The 14,586-nt window shown below is 44.2% G+C and overlaps 1 protein-coding gene across 1 annotated transcript in view; it reads right to left on the minus strand.

Annotated features, from left to right (window-relative positions):
• RBM28 (RNA binding motif protein 28) overlaps positions 1–14,586 on the minus strand; it is a 182,782-nt gene that overhangs the window by 56,566 nt on the left and 111,630 nt on the right. The window lies entirely within an intron of this gene.

Raw genomic sequence — 14,586 nt, forward strand, 5'->3', positions numbered from 1 at the left:
TAAAAAGAGAGAAAGGAAGTAACAAGGTGCAGAGGTGCCTGAGGTTTATAATATGACCAAAAAACCTGTCTAAATAAAACAGGGCAGGCAGTGGACTCACCGTGTCAAGAAATAAATAAATTTATCAGGTAAGCATAATTTTTTTATTTTTTTTCTAATGACAAGGTGAGTCCACGGATCATCTCTAATTACTATTGGGAATCAATACCCGAGCTAGAGGACACAGATGATAAGGGAGGGACAAGACAGGGAACCTAAACGGAAGGCACCACTGCTTGAAGAACATTTCTCCCAAAAGAAGCCTCAGCCGAGGCAAAAGCATCAAATTTATAGAATTTTGAAAATGTGTAGAGAGGACCAAGTTGCAGCTTTGCAAATCTGTTTAACAGAAGCTTCATTCTTGAATGCCCAGAAAGAGGAAACAGCCCTCGTAGAATGAGCCGTAACTCTCTCAGGAGGCTGCTGTCCAGCAGTTTCATAGGCCAAGCAAATAATACTCTTCAGCCACAAAGAAAGAAGTAGCCATAGCTTTCTGCCCCTTACGTGTCCCAGAGAAAACTACAAACAGAGCAGAAGACTGGCGAAAAAGAAAATTTATGCTTACCTGATAAATTTATTTCTTCTTAGACACGATGAGTCCACGGATCATCTTCATTTCTTATGGGATATTCACCTCCTGGTCGGCAGGAGGAGGCAAAGAGCACCACAGCAGAGCTGTTAAATAGCTCCTCCCCTCCCTCCCACTCCAGTTATTCGACCGAAGTTAGGAAGAGAAAGGAAAAGCCAAGGTGCAGAGGTGACTGAAGTTTACAATAAATAACATCCTGTCTTAAAAGGACAGGGCGGGCCGTGGACTCATCGTGTCTAAGAAGAAATAAATTTATCAGGTAAGCATAAATTTTCTTTTTTTCTTAAAGACACAATGAGTCCACGGATCATCTTCATTACTTATGGGATCCAATACCCAAGCTAGAGTACACGGATGATACGGGAGGGACAAGACAGGATACCTAAATGGAAGGCACCACTGCATGAAGAACCTTTCTCCCAAAAGCAGCCTCAGCCGAGGCAAAAAGTATCAAATTTGTAAAACTTTGTAAAAGTGTGAAGAGAAGACTAAGTTGCAGCCTTGCAAATCTGATCCACAGAAGCTTAATTTTTGAAAACCCATAAGGAAGCAACAGCCCTAGTGGAATGAGCTGTAATCCTTTCAGGAGGCTGCTGACTAGCAGTCTTGTATGCCAAACGTATAATACTCTGCAGCCAAAAAGAAGGAGAAACGGCCATAGCTTTCTGTCCCCTACGTTTGCCTGAAAATACCACAAACAAAGAGGAAGACTCGCGAAAGTCCATAGTCGCCTGTAAATAAAACTTTAAAGCGCGAACTACATCCAAATTGTGTAAGAGCCGCTCCTTCTTAGAAGAAGGATTAGGACACAAGAAAGGTACAACAATTACCTGATTAATGTTCCTATCAGAAACAACCTTGAGAAGAAATCCAAATTTCGTACAGAAGACAAACTTATCCGCATGAAAAATAAGGTAAGGGAATTCACATTGAAAAACTCAGACACTCTACGAGCAGAAGAAATTGCTACCAAAAATAAAACCTTCCAAGATAACAACTTGATATCTAAGGAATGCATAGGTTCAAACAGAACCCCTTGAAGAACTAAATTAAGACTCCATGGAGGGGTAACTGGTTTAAAAGGTCTAATACTTATGAATTATGTGGCTAATCACCCATAAGATTCTCAAGGCGCTGCTCATTTCATCGACCTCAGAAGGATGAAAGGCTGAGTGGACCTCACTAAACACAGGCCTAATTATGGTTAAGGCCTGACAAAAAGACAACTTCAGGGACATCAGCTAGACGCTTGCGTAACAGGATAGATAATGCTGAAATTTTGACCCTTTAAAGAACGTGTAGATAAACCTTTCTCAAATCCTTCCTGGAGAAAGGACAAAATCCTAGGAATCCTAACTCTACTCCAGGAGTAGCCCTTGGATTCACACCAATAAAGATATTTACGCCAAATCCTGTGATAAATCTTTCTAGTGACAGGCTTATGAGTCTGAATCATCAAAGTGTCTATGACTGAGTCAGAAAAACCTCGCTTGGCTAGAATCAACCATTCAATCTCCAAGCAGTCAGTTCCAGAGAATCTAGATTTGGATGATGGAAGGGACCCTGAATCAGAAGATCCTTTCGAAGCAGAAGCCTCCAAGGAGGTAGAGACGACATCTCCACCAGGTCTGCATAACAGATCCTGCGAAGCCAAGCCGGAGCTATGAGAATCACTGAAACCCTTTCCTGTTTGATCCAGCCAATCACTCGAGGAAGGAGAGTAAACGGGGGAAACATATGCTAGATTGAAGGACCAAGGGGCCGCCAGAGCAGCTATCAGCGCTGCTTGAGGAACCCTGGATCTCTGCCTGTACCTCGGAAGTTTGTCATTCTGCCTGGATGCCATGAGATCCAATTCCGGCTGACCCCATTTGAGGATCAGACTGGAAAACACCTCTGGATGGAGTTCCCACTCCCCCTAAAAAGTCTGTCTGCTCAGAAAATCTGCCTCCCAGTTGTCCACCCCTGGGATGTGGATTGCCGACAGACAACAAAAATGGGTCTCCGCCCACTCTGTCATTGCCAAGAAACCCTCTGTCCTTCCTAATGAAGTAAACCACTGATATGTCCTGATAAATTGGACTGAAGCTAACTGGGCCAGGCGAGCATTGTAGAATGCTCTCTGCTCCAGAATGGTTATGCCTGATATCTGTCAGAATAATCCTCATTAATAGGGAATCTATTATGGTTTCCAAGAAAGGTACCCTTGAAGTAGGGACTAAGGAACTCTTTTCCAAATTCATCTTCCACCCGATAGATCGTAGGGAAGTTAACACAATGTCCATGTGGATCTTGCTTATTGAAAAGATGGTGCCTGGACTGTTGATGTCGTCCAGATAGGGCACCCCTGCAATGTCCTGTACCTGAAGCACCGCCAACAACAATCCCAGATCCTTTGTGAAAATTCTGGGAACTATGGCAAGACCACAGGGAAGACTCCTAAATTGGAAGCGTTAGTCTAGCAAGACAAACCTCGAGAACTTATGATTATCTCTGAGAACGGAAACATGCAAATACGCGTCCTTTAAATACACCTTTTATTCATAAACTGACCTTCTTGGATCAAAGGAAGAATGGAACGAATAGTTTCCATCTTGAAGGACGGTATTCTGAGAAATCTGTTTAGACTCTAGAGATCTAAAATAGACCTGAAGGTTCGCTCTTTATTAGGAAGCGCAAACAGATTGGAAGTAGGGCTGCAACAACTAATCTGTAAGATTGATCATAAAAATAGTTGTCAAAGAATCTCATCATCAATTAGGTGGTCAGCGATTAGTTGGTTAACTGCACAGCACCAGCTGCTTCAATCCAATGAACTCCTGCACATGGTATTGCGCAAACATTTTTATTTTTTTATTTTTTTTTCTATCCGATTAATCGGATGATTATTGTCCGATTAATCAGATAGAAAAAAAAAAAAAGATTAAAAAAAATAAATAAATTCAATTTTTTTTTTAAAAGGAGTATGCAATGAAGCATACAATAGGGTGCGCTGGTGGTAGTGTTAAAACCCAAAAAGTGTTTTATAGAACAGAAAGCATATATAGCTATACCTAACAATGCATATAGTGCTATAAATAAACAATAAATGTAAATTGCAGAACAGTGCTGTGAAAAAAAGTGCAAACAGTACTAAATCATATCATATAATCAGTGTATAAACAAAGGATAATTCTTTCAGTTTTCAAAAATGTCTAATGGTATTATTTTCGCTAAGTGTAAAAAATAAAAAAACATAATTTATGTAAGAACTTACCTGATAAATTCATTTCTTTCATATTAGCAATAGTCCATGAGCTAGTGACGTATGGGATATACATTCCTACCAGGAGGGGCAAAGTTTCCCAAACCTCAAAATGCCTATAAATACACCCCTCACCACACCCACAATTCAGTTTAACGAATAGCCAAGAAGTGGGGTGATAAGAAAAAAAGTGCGAAAGCATATAAAATAAGGAATTGGAATAATTGTGCTTTATACAAAATCATAACCACCACAAAAAAAGGGCGGGCCTCATGGACTCTTGCTAATATGAAAGAAATGAATTTATCAGGTAAGTTCTTACATAAATTATGTTTTCTTTCATGTAATTAGCAAGAGTCCATGAGCTAGTGACGTATGGGATAATGACTACCCAAGAAGTGGATCTTTCCACACAAGAGTCACTAGAGAGGGAGGGATAAAATAAAGACAGCCAATTCCTGCTGAAAAATCCACACCCAAAATAAAGTTTAACGAAAAACATAAGCAGAAGATTCAAACTGAAACCGCTGCCTGAAGTACTTTTCTACCAAAGACTGCTTCAGAAGAAGAAAATACATCAAAATGGTAGAATTTAGTAAAAGTATGCAAAGAGGACCAAGTAGCTGCTTTGCAGATCTGGTCAACCGAAGCTTCATTCCTAAACGCCCAGGAAGTAGAAACTGACCTAGTAGAATGAGCTGTAATTCTCTGAGGCGGAGTCTTACCCGACTCAACATAGGCAAGATGAATTAAAGATTTCAACCAAGATGCCAAAGAAATGGCAGAAGCTTTCTGGCCTTTTCTAGATCCGGAAAAGATAACAAATAGACTAGAAGTCTTACGAAAAGATTTCGTAGCTTCAACATAATATTTCAAAGCTCTAACAACATCTAAAGAATGCAACGATTTCTCCTTAGAATTCTTAGGATTAGGACATAATGAAGGAACCACAATTTCTCTACTAATGTTGTTGGAATTCACAACTTTAGGTAAAAATTCAAAAGAAGTTCGCAACACCGCCTTATCCTGATGAAAAATCAGAAAAGGAGACTCACAAGAAAGAGCAGATAATTCAGAAACTCTTCTGGCAGAAGAGATGGCCAAAAGGAACAAAACTTTCCAAGAAAGTAATTTAATGTCCAATGAATGCATAGGTTCAAACGGAGGAGATTGAAGAGCTCCCAGAACCAAATTCAAACTCCAAGGAGGAGAAATTGACTTAATGACAGGTTTTATACGAACCAAAGCTTGTACAAAACAATGAATATCAGGAAGAATAGCAATCTTTCTGTGAAAAAGAACAGAAAGAGCAGAGATTTGTCCTTTCAAAGAACTTGCGGACAAACCCTTATCTAAACCATCCTGAAGGAACTGTAAAATTCTCGGTATTCTAAAAGAATGCCAGGAAAAATGATGAGAAAGACACCAAGAAATATAAGTCTTCCAGACTCTATAATATATCTCTCGAGATACAGATTTACGAGCCTGTAACATAGTATTAATCACAGAGTCAGAGAAACCTCTTTGACCAAGAATCAAGCGTTCAATCTCCATACCTTTAAATTTAAGGATTTCAGATCCTGATGGAAAAAAGGACCTTGTGACAGAAGGTCTGGTCTTAACGGAAGAGTCCACGGTTGGCAAGAGGCCATCCGGACAAGATCCGCATACCAAAACCTGTGAGGCCATGCCGGAGCTACCAGCAGAACAAACGAGCATTCCTTCAGAATCTTAGAGATTACTCTTGGAAGAAGAACTAGAGGCGGAAAGATATAGGCAGGATGATACTTCCAGGGAAGTGATAATGCATCCACTGCCTCCGCCTGAGGATCCCGGGATCTGGACAGATACCTGGGAAGTTTCTTGTTTAGATGGGATGCCATCAGATCTATTTCTGGAAGTTCCCACATTTGAGCAATATGAAGAAATACCTCTGGGTGAAGAGACCATTCGCCCGGATGCAACGTTTGGCGACTGAGATAATCCGCTTCCCAATTGTCTACACCTGGAATATGAACCGCAGAGATTAGACAGGAGCTGGATTCCGCCCAAACCAAAATTCGAGATACTTCTTTCATAGCCAGAGGACTGTGAGTCCCTCCTTGATGATTGATGTATGCCACAGTTGTGACATTGTCTGTCTGAAAACAAATGAACGATTCTCTCTTCAGAAGAGGCCAAAACTGAAGAGCTCTGAAAATTGCACGGAGTTCCAAAATATTGATCGGTAATCTCACCTCCTGAGATTCCCAAACTCCTTGTGCCGTCAGAGATCCCCACACAGCTCCCCAACCTGTGAGACTTGCATCTGTTGAAATTACAGTCCAGGTCGGAAGCACAAAAGAAGCCCCCTGAATTAAACGATGGTGATCTGTCCACCATGTTAGAGAGTGTCGAACAATCGGTTTTAAAGATATTAATTGAGATATCTTTGTGTAATCCTTGCACCATTGCTTCAGCATACAGAGCTGAAGAGGTCGCATGTGAAAACGAGCAAAGGGGATTGCGTCCGATGCAGCAGTCATAAGACCTAGAATTTCCATGCATAAGGCTACCGAAGGGAATGATTGTGACTGAAGGTTTCGACAAGCTGTAATCAATTTTAAACGTCTCTTGTCTGTTAAAGACAGAGTCATGGACACTGAATCCATCTGGAAACCCAGAAAGGTTACCTTTGTCTGAGGAATCAAAGAACTTTTTGGTAAATTGATCCTCCAACCATGATCTTGAAGAAACAACACAAGTCGATTCGTATGAGATTCTGCTAAATGTAAAGACTGAGCAAGTACCAAGATATCGTCCAAATAAGGAAATACCACAATACCCTGTTCTCTGATTACAGACAGCAGGGCACCGAGAACCTTTGTAAAAATTCTTGGAGCTGTAGCTAGGCCAAAACGGCAGAGCCACAAACTGGTAATGCTTGTCTAGGAAAGAGAATCTCAGAAACTGATAGTGATCTGGATGAATCGGAATATGCAGATATGCATCCTGTAAATCTATTGTGGACATATAATTCCCTTGCTGAACAAAAGGTAAGATAGTCCTTACAGTTACCATCTTGAATGTTGGTATCCTTACATAACGATTCAATATTTTTAGATCCAGAACTGGTCTGAAGGAATTCTCCTTCTTTGGTACAATGAAGAGATTTGAATAAAACCCCATCCCCTGTTCCGAAACTGGAACTGGCATAATTACTCCAGTCAACTCTAGATCTGAAACACATTTCAGAAATGCTTGAGCTTTTACTGGATTTACTGGGACACGGGAAAGAAAAAATCTCTTTGCAGGAGGTCTCAACTTGAAACAAATTCTGTACCCTTCTGAAACAATGCTCTGAATCCAAAGATTGTGAACAGAATTGACCCAAATTCCTTTGAAAAAACGTAACCTGCCCCCTACCAGCTGAGCTGGAATGAGGGCCGCACCTTCATGTGGACTTAGAAGCAGGCTTTGCCTTTCTAGCTGGCTTGGATTTATTCCAGACTGGAGATGGTCTCCAAACTGAAACTGCTCCTGAGGATGAAGGATCAGGCTTTTGTTCTTTGTTGAAACGAAAGGAACGAAAACGATTATTAGCCCTGTTTTTACCTTTAGATTTTTTATCCTGTGGTAAAAAAGTTCCTTTCCCAGCAGTAACAGTTGAAATAATGGAATCCAACTGAGAACCAAATAATTTGTTACCCTGGAAAGAAATGGAAAGTAAAGTTGATTTAGAAGCCATATCAGCATTCCAAGTTTTAAGCCATAAAGCTCTTCTAGCTAAAATAGCTAGAGACATAAACCTGACATCAACTCTGATAATATCAAAAATGGCATCACAGATAAAATTATTAGCATGTTGAAGAAGAATAATAATATCATGAGAATCACGATGTGTTACTTGTTGCGCTAAAGTTTCCAACCAAAAAGTTGAAGCTGCAGCAACATCAGCCAAAGATATAGCAGGTCTAAGAAGATTACCTGAACACAGATAAGCTTTTCTTAGAAAGGACTCCATTTTCCTATCTAGAGGATCCTTAAACGAAGTACCATCTGACGTAGGAATAGTAGTACGTTTAGCAAGGGTAGAAATAGCCCCATCAACTTTAGGGATCTTGTCCCAAAATTCTAATCTGTCAGGCGGCACAGGATATAATTGCTTAAAACGTTTAGAAGGAGTAAATGAATTACCCAAATTATCCCATTCTTTGGAAATTACTGCAGAAATAGCATCAGGGACAGGAAAAACTTCTGGAATAACTACAGGAGTTTTAAAAACCTTATTTAAACGTTTAGATTTAGTATCAAGAGGACCAGAATCCTCTATTTCTAAAGCAATTAGGACTTCTTTAAGTAAAGAACGAATAAATTCCATTTTAAATAAATATGAAGATTTATCAGCATCAACCTCTGAGACAGAATCCTCTGAACCAGAGGAATCATCAGAATCAGAATGATGATGTTCAGTTAAAAATTCATCTGTAGGGAGAGAAGTTTTAAAAGATTTTTTATGTTTACTAGAAGGAGAAATAACAGACATAGCCTTCTTTATGGATTCAGAAACAAAATCTCTTATATTATCAGGAACATTCTGCACCTTAGATGTTGAAGGAACTGCAACAGGCAATGGTACTTTACTAAAGGAAATATTATCTGCTTTAACAAGTTTGTCATGACAATCAATACAAACAACAGCTGGAGGAATAGCTACCAAAAGTTTACAGCAGATACACTTAGCTTTGGTAGATTCAGCACTTGACAGCGATTTTCCTGTAGTATCTTCTGACTCAGATGCAACGTGAGACATCTTGCAATATGTAAGAGAAAAAACAACATATATATAAAGCAAAATTGATCAAATTCCTTAAATGACAGTTTCAGAAATGGGAAAAAATGCCAAAGAACAAGCTTCTAGCAACCAAAAGCAATAAAAAATGAGACTTAAATAATGTGGAGACAAGAGTGACGCCCATATTTTTTCGCGCCAAATAAGACGCCCACATTATTTGGCGCCTAAATGCTTTTTGGCGCCAAAAATGACGCCACATCCGGAACGCCGACATTTTTGGCGCAAAATAACGTCAAAAAGTGACGCAACTTCCGGCGACACGTATGACGCCGGAAACGGAAATAGAATTTTTGCGCCAAAAAAGTCCGCGCCAAGAATGACGCAATAAAATGAAGCATTTTCAGCCCCTGCGAGCCTAACAGCCCACAGGGAAAAAGTCAAATTTTAAGGTAAGAAAAATGTTAAATTAAAATGCATTATCCCAAATATGAAACGGACTGTCTGAAAAATAAGGAAAGTTGAACATTCTGAGTCAAGGCAAATAAATGTTTGAATACATATATTTAGAACTTTATAAACAAAGTGCCCAACCATAGCTAGGAGTGTCACAAAAAATAAGACTTACTTACCCCAGGACACTCATCTACATATAGTAGATAGCCAAACCAGTACTGAAACGAGAATCAGTAGAGGTAATGGTATTGTGGCAAACCTAGCCACTTCTGGACTATAATGTAAGAAAGGTTGTCTATAGGCTGTATTGTGTGCTATGTAGATGTGACAGACCCTTCTGGCAGTACTGAAGGAGTTAAATGTGTTTAGCTTTAAGAAGACTATTCTTGAACGACAAGGTTACTAGTCTCAGCTATTGTGTACTTTCATTAAAGCTAGTGATTACCATTCCATTGTTCAATCACATCTAGAGAGACGACGCCTTAGTGATAAGAAGAGCCAAGTGTGTGTCCTGTGGTTAAGTTGTTATCAGCTTGAGCAAGGTATTCTATTGTATCATGTCAAAAGGCGTGTTCCATCCATCTAATCTACAACATTCTTTTCAACCCCCCATCTGGGAGGTCAGACCTGCATAAATACTAGGCATAGCCTTTTTAATAAAGTTCATTCTGTTTTAAACCTGAAAACTGGCTGGGTCGTGAGTTATTGACTCCCAAACTGTGTTTCGTCCGGTTATTGGGAGTATTTTAATATTGCTCTCCGCTACAATTGGTGGCAAGCGTTGGGATCAGACCTTACAGCCGAAAAGCGCAATTCGTGCAATTGTAACTGCCGAATAAGAAAAGGGAATGGCAAGCAGAATACAGTGAAAGAACCGACTACCGAAGTGAATGGAGACGGATTATTCTAAGCTAAAGAGACAAACGTTAAAGGAACTGCTAGAAGCCAGGGGAAAGATAGCCAGCAGCAAACCCAAGGCTATATTAATTGCAGAGCTGATGGAGGGAGACAGAGCTCGCAGCGCTACGCCTCCAGCAGCCATGGAGGAGACCCTATACCAGAGGGAAATGAGGACCAGGCTGGAATTTTTACCCCAACCTGTACCACGGGACATGCTATCCGTGGTAATGGCAGATGTGCAGGAGTACGTGATGGCACACAGTCCGCGGAATGCATCCTCCCGAGCAGAATCCATTTCGGAAGCACTCAGTAACCCAGTAAGACCCAAAATCCCATACCATGCCTTTAAAATGTTTTGTGAGGAGAAGGATGAGATCGATGGGTATTTACAGGATTTTGAGAGACTGTGCGAGTTACATGAGTTGGAGCAGTCCGTATGGGTGCCGGTGCTAGCAGGCAAGCTAGCCGGTAGGGCAGCGGAAGCGTATCGCGCTGTACCCAGGGAGGACAGCAAGGATTACGCTAAAGTGAAGAGCGCAATCTTGGAAAGATATGCCATTACCCCAGAGGCATACCGGCGCAAGTTTAGAGGCCTGCGCAAGCCAGAAAGAGATTCCCATGCAGAGTGGGCCCACAAGCTGGATCAAGCATCTCAGGGGTGGATACAGGCCAGCCAAGCTACCACCATGGAAGAATTGCGACAACTGATGCTGTTGGAGCAATTCTTTAACGGCTTGTCCCCAGAAGCCCAAGAATGGGTGAGAGATCGAAAACCCCTCACGTTAACCGAAGCAGCCAGATTAGCAGACCAGCATTTTGACGCCAGGAGGCACCATGGACTACTACCTAAGACGTACACTCGACCCACAGGACAGCCCAGTCCTCTACAGTCTAACAACCCCACAGCGGCACCGTTTCGTCCAGCCCCAGGGAATCCACCACCCCCCTCACGATACAATGGACGGGCGAATATACAATGCCACACCTGCAAGCAGTGGGGACATATGGCACGTGAGTGCACCCAAAATCGGAGCAGACAAGCTTGGAACCAGGTCAGACAGAACCTGGCCCCAAGGGCGGCTGCTCACCATTACCAAACGGAGCCAGCCGCTCATGAGGGGTTGAGCACCCCAGCCGGGGAACCCCTGGGAATTCTGCATGAGGTGATGTCGGTCCGAGCCACCGATAACCGGCAACATCACCGTCAGCTGGTGACCGTGGAGGGGAAGGAGGTCCAGGGACTTCGGGATTCGGGAGCTACTTTAACCCTGATAGCTCCCCATTTGGTGCCAGATACAGCACACACGGGCGGATCCGTGGCAGTACGAGTGGCAGGGGGAGCAGTATACCGATTGCCCACTGCTAAGATTCATTTGGATTGGGGTGCAGGGGAGGGCATGGTAGAAGTGGGCTTAATGCAAAACCTACCAGCGGATGTTGTACTGGGGAATGACCTGGGTCAGATGACCTCTGCTTTTGTACCTCAGGCTCCACATCAGGAGGTCCACCCAGTAACCACCCGGCAGCAGGCACGCACTACGGCCCCACCAGCTCACCACGAGGCTCAGGTAAGAGACCATGACACCCCCTTGACACATATGACTTGGGATACCCCCACCCAATTTGAGGCGGAGGTGAAAGCTGACCCCACGCTGCAGGCATACCGGGATAAAGGGAACACCGATCAGGCTGGGTTAGAAGGGGAACGGTACGTCTGGGAGAAAGGGTTATTGTACCGCATAGCCGAACGGGGGGTAGGCAGCGCAGTCACCGTGACCACTAAGCAACTGGTAGTACCCCAGAAGTATAGGCAGGAACTGCTCAGGATAGCTCATGACATTCCCCTGTCAGGCCACCTGGGAATGACTCGCACCCGCTACAGATTGACCCACGCCTTTTTCTGGCCTGGGATCTCTAAAGATGTACGGCAATATTGCACCTCCTGTGACGTGTGCCAACGAGTAGGCAAACGAGGTGACCGCCCTAAGGCTAAATTATGCCCGTTACCCATTATTGAGGAACCCTTTAGCAGGGTAGCAGTAGATATCGTAGGGCCTCTACCCAAGCCCAGTCCCTCCGGGAAGAGGTACATTTTAACCGTAGTGGACTATGCCACTAGGTACCCCGAGGCCATTGCGCTCTCCAACATCCATGCAGAGACGGTAGCTGAAGCCTTAATAAAAATATTTTCCCGGGTAGGGTTCCCCCAGGAGATAATATCAGATAGGGGAACCCAGTTTACCGCAGAGGTGACCCAACAACTTTGGAGGGTATGTGGTGTTAGACCCATAATTAACTCAGCCTACCATCCCCAGTCCAATGGGTTATGTGAGAGATTTAATGGGACTTTAAAACAGATGCTCCGTACATTTGGCGAGACTCATAAGGACTGGGAGCGCTACCTACCCCATCTGCTTTTCGCATATAGGGAGGTACCCCAAGAGTCGACAGGTTTTTCCCCCTTCGAATTGCTATTTGGGAGAAGGGTGCGGGGGCCATTAAACCTCATTAGGGAGCATTGGGAGCGAGAGAGTAGCCCCGATGGTAAACCCATTGTATCTTACGTGCTGGAGTTCAGGGACCGACTGGAGGCATTAACCCAGGCTGTACGTACCAACCTCCAGGCGGCTCAACAACGCCAGCGCCGCTGGTACGATAGGGGAGCCAGGGATCGCAGCTTTCAAGTGGGGCAGAAAGTTTTAATTTTAAAACCTGTACGCACCGACAAGCTGCAGGCCGTCTGGCAAGGCCCATACCAGGTCGTAGAGCAGCGATGCGACACTACCTATGTGATTGGCCCCTGCTCAGGGGTAGGGAAGCGACGCATGCTTCATGTGAACATGCTCAAACCCTACCATGAGAGGATGGAGGACGTGGCGGCAATATGCGCCTCGGCCTCTGAGGATCAGGAGAATCTGCCTCTCCCTGACCTATTAGAATCAGAGGACCAGATAGAGCCCTCCAGGGGCGTTCAGCTGGGGGAGCGGCTAAGCCCTTCGGAGCGTGCCCAGGTACAGGAGTTGACAGTAGCTAAAGGGGCTATCTTCTCCCACTTACCTGGGTACACCCCGCTGGCCACTCACCGAGTTGAAACCCCGGGGCAGCTACCTATGCGGCAGACCCCGTATCGTGTCCCTGAAGCAGTCAAGGCACACATGAAGGCAGAAATTGACGAGATGTTGCAACTAGGGGTTATCGAACCTTCCGACAGCCCCTGGGCATCCCCGGTAGTGTTGGTACCCAAGAAAGACGGCACCACACGCTTCTGTGTTGACTACCGGAGGCTAAATGACAAAACGGTGTCTGATGCCTATCCGATGCCCCGGATAGACGAGTTGCTGGATAAAATGGCTAGGGGACAGTATCTTACGACCATAGACTTATGCAAGGGATACTGGCAAATCCCGCTAGCCGATGACGCCGTCCCCAAGTCAGCGTTTGTCACCCCGTTTGGCCTATACCAATTTCGGGTCATGCCTTTCGGGATGAAGAACGCTCCGGCGACCTTTCAAAGGATGGTAGATCGGCTACTGGACGGGTTCCAGGAGTATGCCTGCGCATACCTGGACGATATTGCCATATATAGCCAGAACTGGGCAGAACACCTACAGCATATAGGAGCAGTTATTGACCGTATAGGGGAGGCAGGGCTGACCCTGAAACCTAGTAAATGCCATATCGGGATGGCAGAAGTGCAGTATTTAGGCCACCGGGTGGGGAGCGGGCACCAGAAACCCGAACCGGCCAAAATTGAAGCTGTTGCTAAGTGGCCCACCCCTAGGACCAAGACCCAAGTACTGGCATTTTTAGGCACGGCGGGGTACTACAGAAAGTTCGTGCCCAATTATAGTGCCCTAGCCAAACCCCTGACTGACTTGACACGTAAGAACCTTCCCCGACAAGTTACTTGGGCCCCAGAGTGTGAGCAGGCATTCCAACAACTAAAGACGGCTCTAACTAATGCGCCTGTACTTGCTGCACCCGATCCAACTAAAACATTTCTTGTTCACACAGACGCTTCGATGTTTGGAGTGGGGGCAGTGCTGAGCCAAGTTGGAGCAGATGGCGGAGAACACCCCGTAGCTTACTTGAGCCGAAAGTTGTTGCCCCGTGAAGTAAGCTACGCCGCCATCGAAAAAGAATGCCTGGCCGTGGTGTGGGCCCTCAAAAAGTTGCAGCCGTACCTGTATGGACAACCTTTTTCCTTACTCACAGATCACAACCCGTTGGTGTGGCTGAACTGTGTGGCCGGGGACAATGCCAGGCTGCTGCGCTGGAGTTTGGCGCTGCAGCCCTTCGACTTTACCATCCATTACCGCCCAGGGAAACAAAACGGTAACGCCGACGGGTTGTCCAGACAAACTGAACTTGAAAAGTGATCTGTGAGTGCTTCCCCGGACATCCCCAAGCCGATCCGTTGGGATCAGACTGTGTATGCCGGCTTGGTTCTGGGGGAGCATTGTGGCAAACCTAGCCACTTCTGGACTATAATGTAAGAAAGGTTGTCTATAGGCTGTATTGTGTGCTATGTAGATGTGACAGACCCTTCTGGCAGTACTGAAGGAGTTAAATGTGTTTAGCTTTAAG

The sequence above is a fragment of the Bombina bombina genome, chromosome 6 (genome assembly GCF_027579735.1).
Source record: "Bombina bombina isolate aBomBom1 chromosome 6, aBomBom1.pri, whole genome shotgun sequence".
Lineage (NCBI taxonomy): Eukaryota > Metazoa > Chordata > Amphibia > Anura > Bombinatoridae > Bombina > Bombina bombina.